Source organism: Schistocerca americana, chromosome 5 (genome assembly GCF_021461395.2).
Source record: "Schistocerca americana isolate TAMUIC-IGC-003095 chromosome 5, iqSchAmer2.1, whole genome shotgun sequence".
Classification (NCBI taxonomy): Eukaryota; Metazoa; Arthropoda; class Insecta; order Orthoptera; family Acrididae; genus Schistocerca; species Schistocerca americana.
In genome coordinates, this window is record NC_060123.1 from 124899748 (window position 1) to 124913192 (window position 13445).

Genomic DNA, 13445 nt, shown 5'->3' on the forward strand with positions numbered 1-13445 from the left:
CTGCTGCTGGGGGTGTCCACATTGCCGTTTTCCAAATCTCTTGAATGTTTCGCCCTTACGATCGACGACGAGCGTCGGCCCACCAAAAGTTTGCGGTCTGCACAATCCTGACCTAGTGCACAGCTTGTGGGATAGCGTGGCTCGACTGCGAAATGCGCCTTTCGGCTCCTCTCTCTGGCTACAGTGCGCTGTTGTCCACAGTGGCACTGGCGTTGCCCATGGGGCTTCATGTAAGGCGACTGCACGTCGCTCGGCCAACAGCGGCCTACTGCAGACCGACACTTAAGACACACCAAATACAAATCGACTTCGAGAGACAGGCCCTGTCATATGGCACTCGCGACGTATATGCTGAAATTGAATGTAAAGAATACGTCTTTTGTAGCGGGCGTCCCTCTACTGCAGTGTCACACATGACGAATAAAAAGGAAAACAGCAGAACGTCTGTGTAGGGCCATGTTTTTACCTACAGTGTCACTTGGCTGAATGTGTATAAGGCTCTGTGGCATCACTCAAACGCAGCCAAATTGTCACACTAGCTGTGTATCTCTAACAAAGTTGACGTATGTCCTCACCTCGGTGCCGGTTAAAACGATTTCGCACCCGGGTGGGCTCGAACCACCAACCTTTCGGTTAACAGCCGAACGCGCTAGCCGAGTGCGCCACGGAGGCCTTGACTTTGGCTCCCTTGTGCTCTGTATATCAACGCAATTCGTATACCTTCTGCAGGAATCTCGCAGAATGGTAGCATTTGCTTACGCCTCTTCACATGGATAACGTGCATGCACACTGTAGCGAGGCTCGTAAACGAATGACATCGCCAAGCATGACATTATACTACAAAATGCATACAAACCAATGTTCTGCCTATGCATTCAGAAAACCTCTGAGGCCAGTAGAATACTTGTCATAGGTTGTAGAACATCCCTTTCATTCAGTGTACTGCCATGTGTTAGATGCTGCTCGAGATAGCTCCGCTCCTTGCAGGAAGGTTTAAAAAATGAATGCCTTCTGTGAGGTTCGAACTCACGACCCCTGGTTTACGAGACCAGTACTCTACCACTGAGCTAAGAAGGCGGCAGCTTAGCGTTTGTGAGCTATCCCCAAATTGTTACTTCATCATACTGAATCTTGCAGCCCTCGACCAGATATCGGATTTGGCACACAGCTGCTGCTGGGGGTGTCCACATTGCCGTTTTCCAAATCTCTTGAATGTTTCGCCCTTACGATCGACGACGAGCGTCGGCCCACAAAAAGTTTGCGGTCTGCACAATCCTGACCTAGTGCACAGCTTGTGGGATAGCGTGGCTCGACTGCGAAATGCGCCTTTCGGCTCCTCTCTCTGGCTACAGTGCGCTGTTGTCCACAGTGGCACTGGCGTTGCCCATGGGGCTTCATGTAAGGCGACTGCACGTAGCTCGGCCAACAGCGGCCTACTGCAGACCGACACTTAAGACACACCAAATACAAATCGACATCGAGAGACAGGCCCTGTCATATGGCACTCGCGACGTATATGCTGAAATTGAATGTAAAGAATACGTCTTTTGTAGCGGGCGTCCCTCTACTGCAGTGTCACACATGACAAATAAAAAGGAAAACAGCAGAACGTCTGTGTAGGGCCATGTTTTTACCTACAGTGTCACTTGGCTGAATGTGTATAAGGCTCTGTGGCATCACTCAAACGCAGCCAAATTGTCACACTAGCTGTGTATCTCTAACAAAGTTGACGTATGTCCTCACCTCGGTGCCGGTTAAAACGATTTCGCACCCGGGTGGGCTCGAACCACCAACCTTTCGGTTAACAGCCGAACGCGCTAGCCGAGTGCGCCACGGAGGCCTTGACTTTGGCTCCCTTGTGCTCTGTATATCAACGCAATTCGTATACCTTCTGCAGGAATCTCGCAGAATGGTAGCATTTGCTTACGCCTCTTCACATGGATAACGTGCATGCACACTGTAGCGAGGCTCGTAAACGAATGACATCGCCAAGCATGACATTATACTACAAAATGCATACAAACCAATGTTCTGCCTATGCATTCAGAAAACCTCTGAGGCCAGTAGAATACTTGTCATAGGTTGTAGAACATCCCTTTCATTCAGTGTACTGCCATGTGTTAGATGCTGCTCGAGATAGCTCCGCTCCTTGCAGGAAGGTTTAAAAAATGAATGCCTTCTGTGAGGTTCGAACTCACGACCCCTGGTTTACGAGACCAGTACTCTACCACTGAGCTAAGAAGGCGGCAGCTTAGCGTTTGTGAGCTATCCCCAAATTGTTACTTCATCATACTGAATCTTGCAGCCCTCGACCAGATATCGGATTTGGCACACAGCTGCTGCTGGGGGTGTCCACATTGCCGTTTTCCAAATCTCTTGAATGTTTCGCCCTTACGATCGACGACGAGCGTCGGCCCACAAAAAGTTTGCGGTCTGCACAATCCTGACCTAGTGCACAGCTTGTGGGATAGCGTGGCTCGACTGCGAAATGCGCCTTTCGGCTCCTCTCTCTGGCTACAGTGCGCTGTTGTCCACAGTGGCACTGGCGTTGCCCATGGGGCTTCATGTAAGGCGACTGCACGTAGCTCGGCCAACAGCGGCCTACTGCAGACCGACACTTAAGACACACCAAATACAAATCGACATCGAGAGACAGGCCCTGTCATATGGCACTCGCGACGTATATGCTGAAATTGAATGTAAAGAATACGTCTTTTGTAGCGGGCGTCCCTCTACTGCAGTGTCACACATGACAAATAAAAAGGAAAACAGCAGAACGTCTGTGTAGGGCCATGTTTTTACCTACAGTGTCACTTGGCTGAATGTGTATAAGGCTCTGTGGCATCACTCAAACGCAGCCAAATTGTCACACTAGCTGTGTATCTCTAACAAAGTTGACGTATGTCCTCACCTCGGTGCCGGTTAAAACGATTTCGCACCCGGGTGGGCTCGAACCACCAACCTTTCGGTTAACAGCCGAACGCGCTAGCCGAGTGCGCCACGGAGGCCTTGACTTTGGCTCCCTTGTGCTCTGTATATCAACGCAATTCGTATACCTTCTGCAGGAATCTCGCAGAATGGTAGCATTTGCTTACGCCTCTTCACATGGATAACGTGCATGCACACTGTAGCGAGGCTCGTAAACGAATGACATCGCCAAGCATGACATTATACTACAAAATGCATACAAACCAATGTTCTGCCTATGCATTCAGAAAACCTCTGAGGCCAGTAGAATACTTGTCATAGGTTGTAGAACATCCCTTTCATTCAGTGTACTGCCATGTGTTAGATGCTGCTCGAGATAGCTCCGCTCCTTGCAGGAAGGTTTAAAAAATGAATGCCTTCTGTGAGGTTCGAACTCACGACCCCTGGTTTACGAGACCAGTACTCTACCACTGAGCTAAGAAGGCGGCAGCTTAGTGTTTGTGAGCTATCCCCAAATTGTTACTTCATCATACTGAATCTTGCAGCCCTCGACCAGATATCGGATTTGGCACACAGCTGCTGCTGGGGGTGTCCACATTGCCGTTTTCCAAATCTCTTGAATGTTTCGCCCTTACGATCGACGACGAGCGTCGGCCCACAAAAAGTTTGCGGTCTGCACAATCCTGACCTAGTGCACAGCTTGTGGGATAGCGTGGCTCGACTGCGAAATGCGCCTTTCGGCTCCTCTCTCTGGCTACAGTGCGCTGTTGTCCACAGTGGCACTGGCGTTGCCCATGGGGCTTCATGTAAGGCGACTGCACGTCGCTCGGCCAACAGCGGCCTACTGCAGACCGACACTTAAGACACACCAAATACAAAGCGACTGCACGTCGCTCGGCCAACAGCGGCCTACTGCAGACCGACACTTAAGACACACCAAATACAAATCGACATCGAGAGACAGGCCCTGTCATATGGCACTCGCGACGTATATGCTGAAATTGAATGTAAAGAATACGTCTTTTGTAGCGGGCGTCCCTCTACTGCAGTGTCACACATGACGAATAAAAAGGAAAACAGCAGAACGTCTGTGTAGGGCCATGTTTTTACCTACAGTGTCACTTGGCTGAATATGTATAAGGCTCTGTGGCATCACTCAAACGCAGCCAAATTGTCACACTAGCTGTGTATCTCTAACAAAGTTGACGTATGTCCTCACCTCGGTGCCGGTTAAAACGATTTCGCACCCGGGTGGGCTCGAACCACCAACCTTTCGGTTAACAGCCGAACGCGCTAGCCGAGTGCGCCACGGAGGCCTTGACTTTGGCTCCCTTGTGCTCTGTATATCAACGCAATTCGTATACCTTCTGCAGGAATCTCGCAGAATGGTAGCATTTGCTTACGCCTCTTCACATGGATAACGTGCATGCACACTGTAGCGAGGCTCGTAAACGAATGACATCGCCAAGCATGACATTATACTACAAAATGCATACAAACCAATGTTCTGCCTATGCATTCAGAAAACCTCTGAGGCCAGTAGAATACTTGTCATAGGTTGTAGAACATCCCTTTCATTCAGTGTACTGCCATGTGTTAGATGCTGCTCGAGATAGCTCCGCTTCTTGCAGGAAGGTTTAAAAAATGAATGCCTTCTGTGAGGTTCGAACTCACGACCCCTGGTTTACGAGACCAGTACTCTACCACTGAGCTAAGAAGGCGGCAGCTTAGCGTTTGTGAGCTATCCCCAAATTGTTACTTCATCATACTGAATCTTGCAGCCCTCGACCAGATATCGGATTTGGCACACAGCTGCTGCTGGGGGTGTCCACATTGCCGTTTTCCAAATCTCTTGAATGTTTCGCCCTTACGATCGACGACGAGCGTCGGCCCACAAAAAGTTTGCGGTCTGCACAATCCTGACCTAGTGCACAGCTTGTGGGATAGCGTGGCTCGACTGCGAAATGCGCCTTTCGGCTCCTCTCTCTGGCTACAGTGCGCTGTTGTCCACAGTGGCACTGGCGTTGCCCATGGGGCTTCATGTAAGGCGACTGCACGTAGCTCGGCCAACAGCGGCCTACTGCAGACCGACACTTAAGACACACCAAATACAAATCGACATCGAGAGACAGGCCCTGTCATATGGCACTCGCGACGTATATGCTGAAATTGAATGTAAAGAATACGTCTTTTGTAGCGGGCGTCCCTCTACTGCAGTGTCACACATGACAAATAAAAAGGAAAACAGCAGAACGTCTGTGTAGGGCCATGTTTTTACCTACAGTGTCACTTGGCTGAATGTGTATAAGGCTCTGTGGCATCACTCAAACGCAGCCAAATTGTCACACTAGCTGTGTATCTCTAACAAAGTTGACGTATGTCCTCACCTCGGTGCCGGTTAAAACGATTTCGCCCCCGGGTGGGCTCGAACCACCAACCTTTCGGTTAACAGCCGAACGCGCTAGCCGAGTGCGCCACGGAGGCCTTGACTTTGGCTCCCTTGTGCTCTGTATATCAACGCAATTCGTATACCTTCTGCAGGAATCTCGCAGAATGGTAGCATTTGCTTACGCCTCTTCACATGGATAACGTGCATGCACACTGTAGCGAGGCTCGTAAACGAATGACATCGCCAAGCATGACATTATACTACAAAATGCATACAAACCAATGTTCTGCCTATGCATTCAGAAAACCTCTGAGGCCAGTAGAATACTTGTCATAGGTTGTAGAACATCCCTTTCATTCAGTGTACTGCCATGTGTTAGATGCTGCTCGAGATAGCTCCGCTCCTTGCAGGAAGGTTTAAAAAATGAATGCCTTCTGTGAGGTTCGTACTCACGACCCCTGGTTTACGAGACCAGTACTCTACCACTGAGCTAAGAAGGCGGCAGCTTAGCGTTTGTGAGCTATCCCCAAATTGTTACTTCATCATACTGAATCTTGCAGCCCTCGACCAGATATCGGATTTGGCACACAGCTGCTGCTGGGGGTGTCCACATTGCCGTTTTCCAAATCTCTTGAATGTTTCGCCCTTACGATCGACGACGAGCGTCGGCCCACAAAAAGTTTGCGGTCTGCACAATCCTGACCTAGTGCACAGCTTGTGGGATAGCGTGGCTCGACTGCGAAATGCGCCTTTCGGCTCCTCTCTCTGGCTACAGTGCGCTGTTGTCCACAGTGGCACTGGCGTTGCCCATGGGGCTTCATGTAAGGCGACTGCACGTCGCTCGGCCAACAGCGGCCTACTGCAGACCGACACTTAAGACACACCAAATACAAATCGACATCGAGAGACAGGCCCTGTCATATGGCACTCGCGACGTATATGCTGAAATTGAATGTAAAGAATACGTCTTTTGTAGCGGGCGTCCCTCTACTGCAGTGTCACACATGACAAATAAAAAGGAAAACAGCAGAACGTCTGTGTAGGGCCATGTTTTTACCTACAGTGTCACTTGGCTGAATGTGTATAAGGCTCTGTGGCATCACTCAAACGCAGCCAAATTGTCACACTAGCTGTGTATCTCTAACAAAGTTGACGTATGTCCTCACCTCGGTGCCGGTTAAAACGATTTCGCACCCGGGTGGGCTCGAACCACCAACCTTTCGGTTAACAGCCGAACGCGCTAGCCGAGTGCGCCACGGAGGCCTTGACTTTGGCTCCCTTGTGCTCTGTATATCAACGCAATTCGTATACCTTCTGCAGGAATCTCGCAGAATGGTAGCATTTGCTTACGCCTCTTCACATGGATAACGTGCATGCACACTGTAGCGAGGCTCGTAAACGAATGACATCGCCAAGCATGACATTATACTACAAAATGCATACAAACCAATGTTCTGCCTATGCATTCAGAAAACCTCTGAGGCCAGTAGAATACTTGTCATAGGTTGTAGAACATCCCTTTCATTCAGTGTACTGCCATGTGTTAGATGCTGCTCGAGATAGCTCCGCTCCTTGCAGGAAGGTTTAAAAAATGAATGCCTTCTGTGAGGTTCGAACTCACGACCCCTGGTTTACGAGACCAGTACTCTACCACTGAGCTAAGAAGGCGGCAGCTTAGCGTTTGTGAGCTATCCCCAAATTGTTACTTCATCATACTGAATCTTGCAGCCCTCGACCAGATATCGGATTTGGCACACAGCTGCTGCTGGGGGTGTCCACATTGCCGTTTTCCAAATCTCTTGAATGTTTCGCCCTTACGATCGACGACGAGCGTCGGCCCACAAAAAGTTTGCGGTCTGCACAATCCTGACCTAGTGCACAGCTTGTGGGATAGCGTGGCTCGACTGCGAAATGCGCCTTTCGGCTCCTCTCTCTGGCTACAGTGCGCTGTTGTCCACAGTGGCACTGGCGTTGCCCATGGGGCTTCATGTAAGGCGACTGCACGTAGCTCGGCCAACAGCGGCCTACTGCAGACCGACACTTAAGACACACCAAATACAAATCGACATCGAGAGACAGGCCCTGTCATATGGCACTCGCGACGTATATGCTGAAATTGAATGTAAAGAATACGTCTTTTGTAGCGGGCGTCCCTCTACTGCAGTGTCACACATGACAAATAAAAAGGAAAACAGCAGAACGTCTGTGTAGGGCCATGTTTTTACCTACAGTGTCACTTGGCTGAATGTGTATAAGGCTCTGTGGCATCACTCAAACGCAGCCAAATTGTCACACTAGCTGTGTATCTCTAACAAAGTTGACGTATGTCCTCACCTCGGTGCCGGTTAAAACGATTTCGCACCCGGGTGGGCTCGAACCACCAACCTTTCGGTTAACAGCCGAACGCGCTAGCCGAGTGCGCCACGGAGGCCTTGACTTTGGCTCCCTTGTGCTCTGTATATCAACGCAATTCGTATACCTTCTGCAGGAATCTCGCAGAATGGTAGCATTTGCTTACGCCTCTTCACATGGATAACGTGCATGCACACTGTAGCGAGGCTCGTAAACGAATGACATCGCCAAGCATGACATTATACTACAAAATGCATACAAACCAATGTTCTGCCTATGCATTCAGAAAACCTCTGAGGCCAGTAGAATACTTGTCATAGGTTGTAGAACATCCCTTTCATTCAGTGTACTGCCATGTGTTAGATGCTGCTCGAGATAGCTCCGCTCCTTGCAGGAAGGTTTAAAAAATGAATGCCTTCTGTGAGGTTCGAACTCACGACCCCTGGTTTACGAGACCAGTACTCTACCACTGAGCTAAGAAGGCGGCAGCTTAGCGTTTGTGAGCTATCCCCAAATTGTTACTTCATCATACTGAATCTTGCAGCCCTCGACCAGATATCGGATTTGGCACACAGCTGCTGCTGGGGGTGTCCACATTGCCGTTTTCCAAATCTCTTGAATGTTTCGCCCTTACGATCGACGACGAGCGTCGGCCCACAAAAAGTTTGCGGTCTGCACAATCCTGACCTAGTGCACAGCTTGTGGGATAGCGTGGCTCGACTGCGAAATGCGCCTTTCGGCTCCTCTCTCTGGCTACAGTGCGCTGTTGTCCACAGTGGCACTGGCGTTGCCCATGGGGCTTCATGTAAGGCGACTGCACGTCGCTCGGCCAACAGCGGCCTACTGCAGACCGACACTTAAGACACACCAAATACAAAGCGACTGCACGTCGCTCGGCCAACAGCGGCCTACTGCAGACCGACACTTAAGACACACCAAATACAAATCGACATCGAGAGACAGGCCCTGTCATATGGCACTCGCGACGTATATGCTGAAATTGAATGTAAAGAATACGTCTTTTGTAGCGGGCGTCCCTCTACTGCAGTGTCACACATGACGAATAAAAAGGAAAACAGCAGAACGTCTGTGTAGGGCCATGTTTTTACCTACAGTGTCACTTGGCTGAATATGTATAAGGCTCTGTGGCATCACTCAAACGCAGCCAAATTGTCACACTAGCTGTGTATCTCTAACAAAGTTGACGTATGTCCTCACCTCGGTGCCGGTTAAAACGATTTCGCACCCGGGTGGGCTCGAACCACCAACCTTTCGGTTAACAGCCGAACGCGCTAGCCGAGTGCGCCACGGAGGCCTTGACTTTGGCTCCCTTGTGCTCTGTATATCAACGCAATTCGTATACCTTCTGCAGGAATCTCGCAGAATGGTAGCATTTGCTTACGCCTCTTCACATGGATAACGTGCATGCACACTGTAGCGAGGCTCGTAAACGAATGACATCGCCAAGCATGACATTATACTACAAAATGCATACAAACCAATGTTCTGCCTATGCATTCAGAAAACCTCTGAGGCCAGTAGAATACTTGTCATAGGTTGTAGAACATCCCTTTCATTCAGTGTACTGCCATGTGTTAGATGCTGCTCGAGATAGCTCTGCTTCTTGCAGGAAGGTTTAAAAAATGAATGCCTTCTGTGAGGTTCGAACTCACGACCCCTGGTTTACGAGACCAGTACTCTACCACTGAGCTAAGAAGGCGGCAGCTTAGCGTTTGTGAGCTATCCCCAAATTGTTACTTCATCATACTGAATCTTGCAGCCCTCGACCAGATATCGGATTTGGCACACAGCTGCTGCTGGGGGTGTCCACATTGCCGTTTTCCAAATCTCTTGAATGTTTCGCCCTTACGATCGACGACGAGCGTCGGCCCACAAAAAGTTTGCGGTCTGCACAATCCTGACCTAGTGCACAGCTTGTGGGATAGCGTGGCTCGACTGCGAAATGCGCCTTTCGGCTCCTCTCTCTGGCTACAGTGCGCTGTTGTCCACAGTGGCACTGGCGTTGCCCATGGGGCTTCATGTAAGGCGACTGCACGTAGCTCGGCCAACAGCGGCCTACTGCAGACCGACACTTAAGACACACCAAATACAAATCGACATCGAGAGACAGGCCCTGTCATATGGCACTCGCGACGTATATGCTGAAATTGAATGTAAAGAATACGTCTTTTGTAGCGGGCGTCCCTCTACTGCAGTGTCACACATGACAAATAAAAAGGAAAACAGCAGAACGTCTGTGTAGGGCCATGTTTTTACCTACAGTGTCACTTGGCTGAATGTGTATAAGGCTCTGTGGCATCACTCAAACGCAGCCAAATTGTCACACTAGCTGTGTATCTCTAACAAAGTTGACGTATGTCCTCACCTCGGTGCCGGTTAAAACGATTTCGCCCCCGGGTGGGCTCGAACCACCAACCTTTCGGTTAACAGCCGAACGCGCTAGCCGAGTGCGCCACGGAGGCCTTGACTTTGGCTCCCTTGTGCTCTGTATATCAACGCAATTCGTATACCTTCTGCAGGAATCTCGCAGAATGGTAGCATTTGCTTACGCCTCTTCACATGGATAACGTGCATGCACACTGTAGCGAGGCTCGTAAACGAATGACATCGCCAAGCATGACATTATACTACAAAATGCATACAAACCAATGTTCTGCCTATGCATTCAGAAAACCTCTGAGGCCAGTAGAATACTTGTCATAGGTTGTAGAACATCCCTTTCATTCAGTGTACTGCCATGTGTTAGATGCTGCTCGAGATAGCTCCGCTCCTTGCAGGAAGGTTTAAAAAATGAATGCCTTCTGTGAGGTTCGAACTCACGACCTCTGGTTTACGAGACCAGTACTCTACCACTGAGCTAAGAAGGCGGCAGCTTAGCGTTTGTGAGCTATCCCCAAATTGTTACTTCATCATACTGAATCTTGCAGCCCTCGACCAGATATCGGATTTGGCACACAGCTGCTGCTGGGGGTGTCCACATTGCCGTTTTCCAAATCTCTTGAATGTTTCGCCCTTACGATCGACGACGAGCGTCGGCCCACCAAAAGTTTGCGGTCTGCACAATCCTGACCTAGTGCACAGCTTGTGGGATAGCGTGGCTCGACTGCGAAATGCGCCTTTCGGCTCCTCTCTCTGGCTACAGTGCGCTGTTGTCCACAGTGGCACTGGCGTTGCCCATGGGGCTTCATGTAAGGCGACTGCACGTCGCTCGGCCAACAGCGGCCTACTGCAGACCGACACTTAAGACACACCAAATACAAATCGACATCGAGAGACAGGCCCTGTCATATGGCACTCGCGACGTATATGCTGAAATTGAATGTAAAGAATACGTCTTTTGTAGCGGGCGTCCCTCTACTGCAGTGTCACACATGACAAATAAAAAGGAAAACAGCAGAACGTCTGTGTAGGGCCATGTTTTTACCTACAGTGTCACTTGGCTGAATGTGTATAAGGCTCTGTGGCATCACTCAAACGCAGCCAAATTGTCACACTAGCTGTGTATCTCTAACAAAGTTGACGTATGTCCTCACCTCGGTGCCGGTTAAAACGATTTCGCACCCGGGTGGGCTCGAACCACCAACCTTTCGGTTAACAGCCGAACGCGCTAGCCGAGTGCGCCACGGAGGCCTTGACTTTGGCTCCCTTGTGCTCTGTATATCAACGCAATTCGTATACCTTCTGCAGGAATCTCGCAGAATGGTAGCATTTGCTTACGCCTCTTCACATGGATAACGTGCATGCACACTGTAGCGAGGCTCGTAAACGAATGACATCGCCAAGCATGACATTATACTACAAAATGCATACAAACCAATGTTCTGCCTATGCATTCAGAAAACCTCTGAGGCCAGTAGAATACTTGTCATAGGTTGTAGAACATCCCTTTCATTCAGTGTACTGCCATGTGTTAGATGCTGCTCGAGATAGCTCCGCTCCTTGCAGGAAGGTTTAAAAAATGAATGCCTTCTGTGAGGTTCGAACTCACGACCCCTGGTTTACGAGACCAGTACTCTACCACTGAGCTAAGAAGGCGGCAGCTTAGCGTTTGTGAGCTATCCCCAAATTGTTACTTCATCATACTGAATCTTGCAGCCCTCGACCAGATATCGGATTTGGCACACAGCTGCTGCTGGGGGTGTCCACATTGCCGTTTTCCAAATCTCTTGAATGTTTCGCCCTTACGATCGACGACGAGCGTCGGCCCACAAAAAGTTTGCGGTCTGCACAATCCTGACCTAGTGCACAGCTTGTGGGATAGCGTGGCTCGACTGCGAAATGCGCCTTTCGGCTCCTCTCTCTGGCTACAGTGCGCTGTTGTCCACAGTGGCACTGGCGTTGCCCATGGGGCTTCATGTAAGGCGACTGCACGTCGCTCGGCCAACAGCGGCCTACTGCAGACCGACACTTGAGACACACCAAATACAAATCGACTTCGAGAGACAGGCCCTGTCATATGGCACTCGCGACGTATATGCTGAAATTGAATGTAAAGAATACGTCTTTTGTAGCGGGCGTCCCTCTACTGCAGTGTCACACATGACGAATAAAAAGGAAAACAGCAGAACGTCTGTGTAGGGCCATGTTTTTACCTACAGTGTCACTTGGCTGAATGTGTATAAGGCTCTGTGGCATCACTCAAACGCAGCCAAATTGTCACACTAGCTGTGTATCTCTAACAAAGTTGACGTATGTCCTCACCTCGGTGCCGGTTAAAACGATTTCGCACCCGGGTGGGCTCGAACCACCAACCTTTCGGTTAACAGCCGAACGCGCTAGCCGAGTGCGCCACGGAGGCCTTGACTTTGGCTCCCTTGTGCTCTGTATATCAACGCAATTCGTATACCTTCTGCAGGAATCTCGCAGAATGGTAGCATTTGCTTACGCCTCTTCACATGGATAACGTGCATGCACACTGTAGCGAGGCTCGTAAACGAATGACATCGCCAAGCATGACATTATACTACAAAATGCATACAAACCAATGTTCTGCCTATGCATTCAGAAAACCTCTGAGGCCAGTAGAATACTTGTCATAGGTTGTAGAACATCCCTTTCATTCAGTGTACTGCCATGTGTTAGATGCTGCTCGAGATAGCTCCGCTCCTTGCAGGAAGGTTTAAAAGATGAATGCCTTCTGTGAGGTTCGAACTCACGACCCCTGGTTTACGAGACCAGTGCTCTACCACTGAGCTAAGAAGGCGGCAGCTTAGCGTTTGTGAGCTATCCCCAAATTGTTACTTCATCGTACTGAATCTTGCAGCCCTCGACCAGATATCGGATTTGGCACACAGCTGCTGCTGGGGGTGTCCACATTGCCGTTTTCCAAATCTCTTGAATGTTTCGCCCTTACGATCGACGACGAGCGTCGGCCCACCAAAAGTTTGCGGTCTGCACAATCCTGACCTAGTGCACAGCTTGTGGGATAGCGTGGCTCGACTGCGAAATGCGCCTTTCGGCTCCTCTCTCTGGCTACAGTGCGCTGTTGTCCACAGTGGCACTGGCGTTGCCCATGGGGCTTCATGTAAGGCGACTGCACGTCGCTCGGCCAACAGCGGCCTACTGCAGACCGACACTTAAGACACACCAAATACAAATCGACATCGAGAGACAGGCCCTGTCATATGGCACTCGCGACGTATATGCTGAAATTGAATGTAAAGAATACGTCTTTTGTAGCGGGCGTCCCTCTACTGCAGTGTCACACATGACGAATAAAAAGGAAAACAGCAGAACGTCTGTGTAGGGCCATGTT

The 13445-nt window shown here is 49.9% G+C and overlaps 22 non-coding genes across 22 annotated transcripts; all 22 read right to left on the reverse strand.

Moving 5' to 3' along the window:
- Positions 1 to 598: 598 nt before the first annotated feature.
- Trnan-guu lies at positions 599 to 672 on the reverse strand. The gene has a single exon. It is a non-coding gene; the product is annotated as a tRNA-Asn (tRNA).
- Positions 673 to 1005: 333 nt separating this feature from the next.
- Trnat-cgu lies at positions 1006 to 1077 on the reverse strand. The gene has a single exon. It is a non-coding gene; the product is annotated as a tRNA-Thr (tRNA).
- Positions 1078 to 1766: 689 nt separating this feature from the next.
- Positions 1767 to 1840, reverse strand: Trnan-guu. Its single transcript has one exon. It is a non-coding gene; the product is annotated as a tRNA-Asn (tRNA).
- A 333-nt stretch (positions 1841 to 2173) lies between these two features.
- Positions 2174 to 2245, reverse strand: Trnat-cgu. The gene has a single exon. It is a non-coding gene; the product is annotated as a tRNA-Thr (tRNA).
- A 689-nt stretch (positions 2246 to 2934) lies between these two features.
- On the reverse strand, positions 2935 to 3008 carry Trnan-guu. Its single transcript has one exon. It is a non-coding gene; the product is annotated as a tRNA-Asn (tRNA).
- Positions 3009 to 3341: 333 nt separating this feature from the next.
- Trnat-cgu lies at positions 3342 to 3413 on the reverse strand. The gene has a single exon. It is a non-coding gene; the product is annotated as a tRNA-Thr (tRNA).
- A 757-nt stretch (positions 3414 to 4170) lies between these two features.
- On the reverse strand, positions 4171 to 4244 carry Trnan-guu. Its single transcript has one exon. It is a non-coding gene; the product is annotated as a tRNA-Asn (tRNA).
- Positions 4245 to 4577: 333 nt separating this feature from the next.
- Positions 4578 to 4649, reverse strand: Trnat-cgu. Its single transcript has one exon. It is a non-coding gene; the product is annotated as a tRNA-Thr (tRNA).
- Positions 4650 to 5338: 689 nt separating this feature from the next.
- Positions 5339 to 5412, reverse strand: Trnan-guu. Its single transcript has one exon. It is a non-coding gene; the product is annotated as a tRNA-Asn (tRNA).
- A 333-nt stretch (positions 5413 to 5745) lies between these two features.
- On the reverse strand, positions 5746 to 5817 carry Trnat-cgu. The gene has a single exon. It is a non-coding gene; the product is annotated as a tRNA-Thr (tRNA).
- Positions 5818 to 6506: 689 nt separating this feature from the next.
- Trnan-guu lies at positions 6507 to 6580 on the reverse strand. Its single transcript has one exon. It is a non-coding gene; the product is annotated as a tRNA-Asn (tRNA).
- A 333-nt stretch (positions 6581 to 6913) lies between these two features.
- On the reverse strand, positions 6914 to 6985 carry Trnat-cgu. The gene has a single exon. It is a non-coding gene; the product is annotated as a tRNA-Thr (tRNA).
- A 689-nt stretch (positions 6986 to 7674) lies between these two features.
- Positions 7675 to 7748, reverse strand: Trnan-guu. The gene has a single exon. It is a non-coding gene; the product is annotated as a tRNA-Asn (tRNA).
- Positions 7749 to 8081: 333 nt separating this feature from the next.
- Positions 8082 to 8153, reverse strand: Trnat-cgu. Its single transcript has one exon. It is a non-coding gene; the product is annotated as a tRNA-Thr (tRNA).
- Positions 8154 to 8910: 757 nt separating this feature from the next.
- Positions 8911 to 8984, reverse strand: Trnan-guu. Its single transcript has one exon. It is a non-coding gene; the product is annotated as a tRNA-Asn (tRNA).
- Positions 8985 to 9317: 333 nt separating this feature from the next.
- Positions 9318 to 9389, reverse strand: Trnat-cgu. The gene has a single exon. It is a non-coding gene; the product is annotated as a tRNA-Thr (tRNA).
- A 689-nt stretch (positions 9390 to 10078) lies between these two features.
- On the reverse strand, positions 10079 to 10152 carry Trnan-guu. Its single transcript has one exon. It is a non-coding gene; the product is annotated as a tRNA-Asn (tRNA).
- A 333-nt stretch (positions 10153 to 10485) lies between these two features.
- Positions 10486 to 10557, reverse strand: Trnat-cgu. Its single transcript has one exon. It is a non-coding gene; the product is annotated as a tRNA-Thr (tRNA).
- A 689-nt stretch (positions 10558 to 11246) lies between these two features.
- On the reverse strand, positions 11247 to 11320 carry Trnan-guu. The gene has a single exon. It is a non-coding gene; the product is annotated as a tRNA-Asn (tRNA).
- A 333-nt stretch (positions 11321 to 11653) lies between these two features.
- Positions 11654 to 11725, reverse strand: Trnat-cgu. Its single transcript has one exon. It is a non-coding gene; the product is annotated as a tRNA-Thr (tRNA).
- Positions 11726 to 12414: 689 nt separating this feature from the next.
- Positions 12415 to 12488, reverse strand: Trnan-guu. The gene has a single exon. It is a non-coding gene; the product is annotated as a tRNA-Asn (tRNA).
- Positions 12489 to 12821: 333 nt separating this feature from the next.
- On the reverse strand, positions 12822 to 12893 carry Trnat-cgu. Its single transcript has one exon. It is a non-coding gene; the product is annotated as a tRNA-Thr (tRNA).
- Positions 12894 to 13445: the final 552 nt, after the last annotated feature.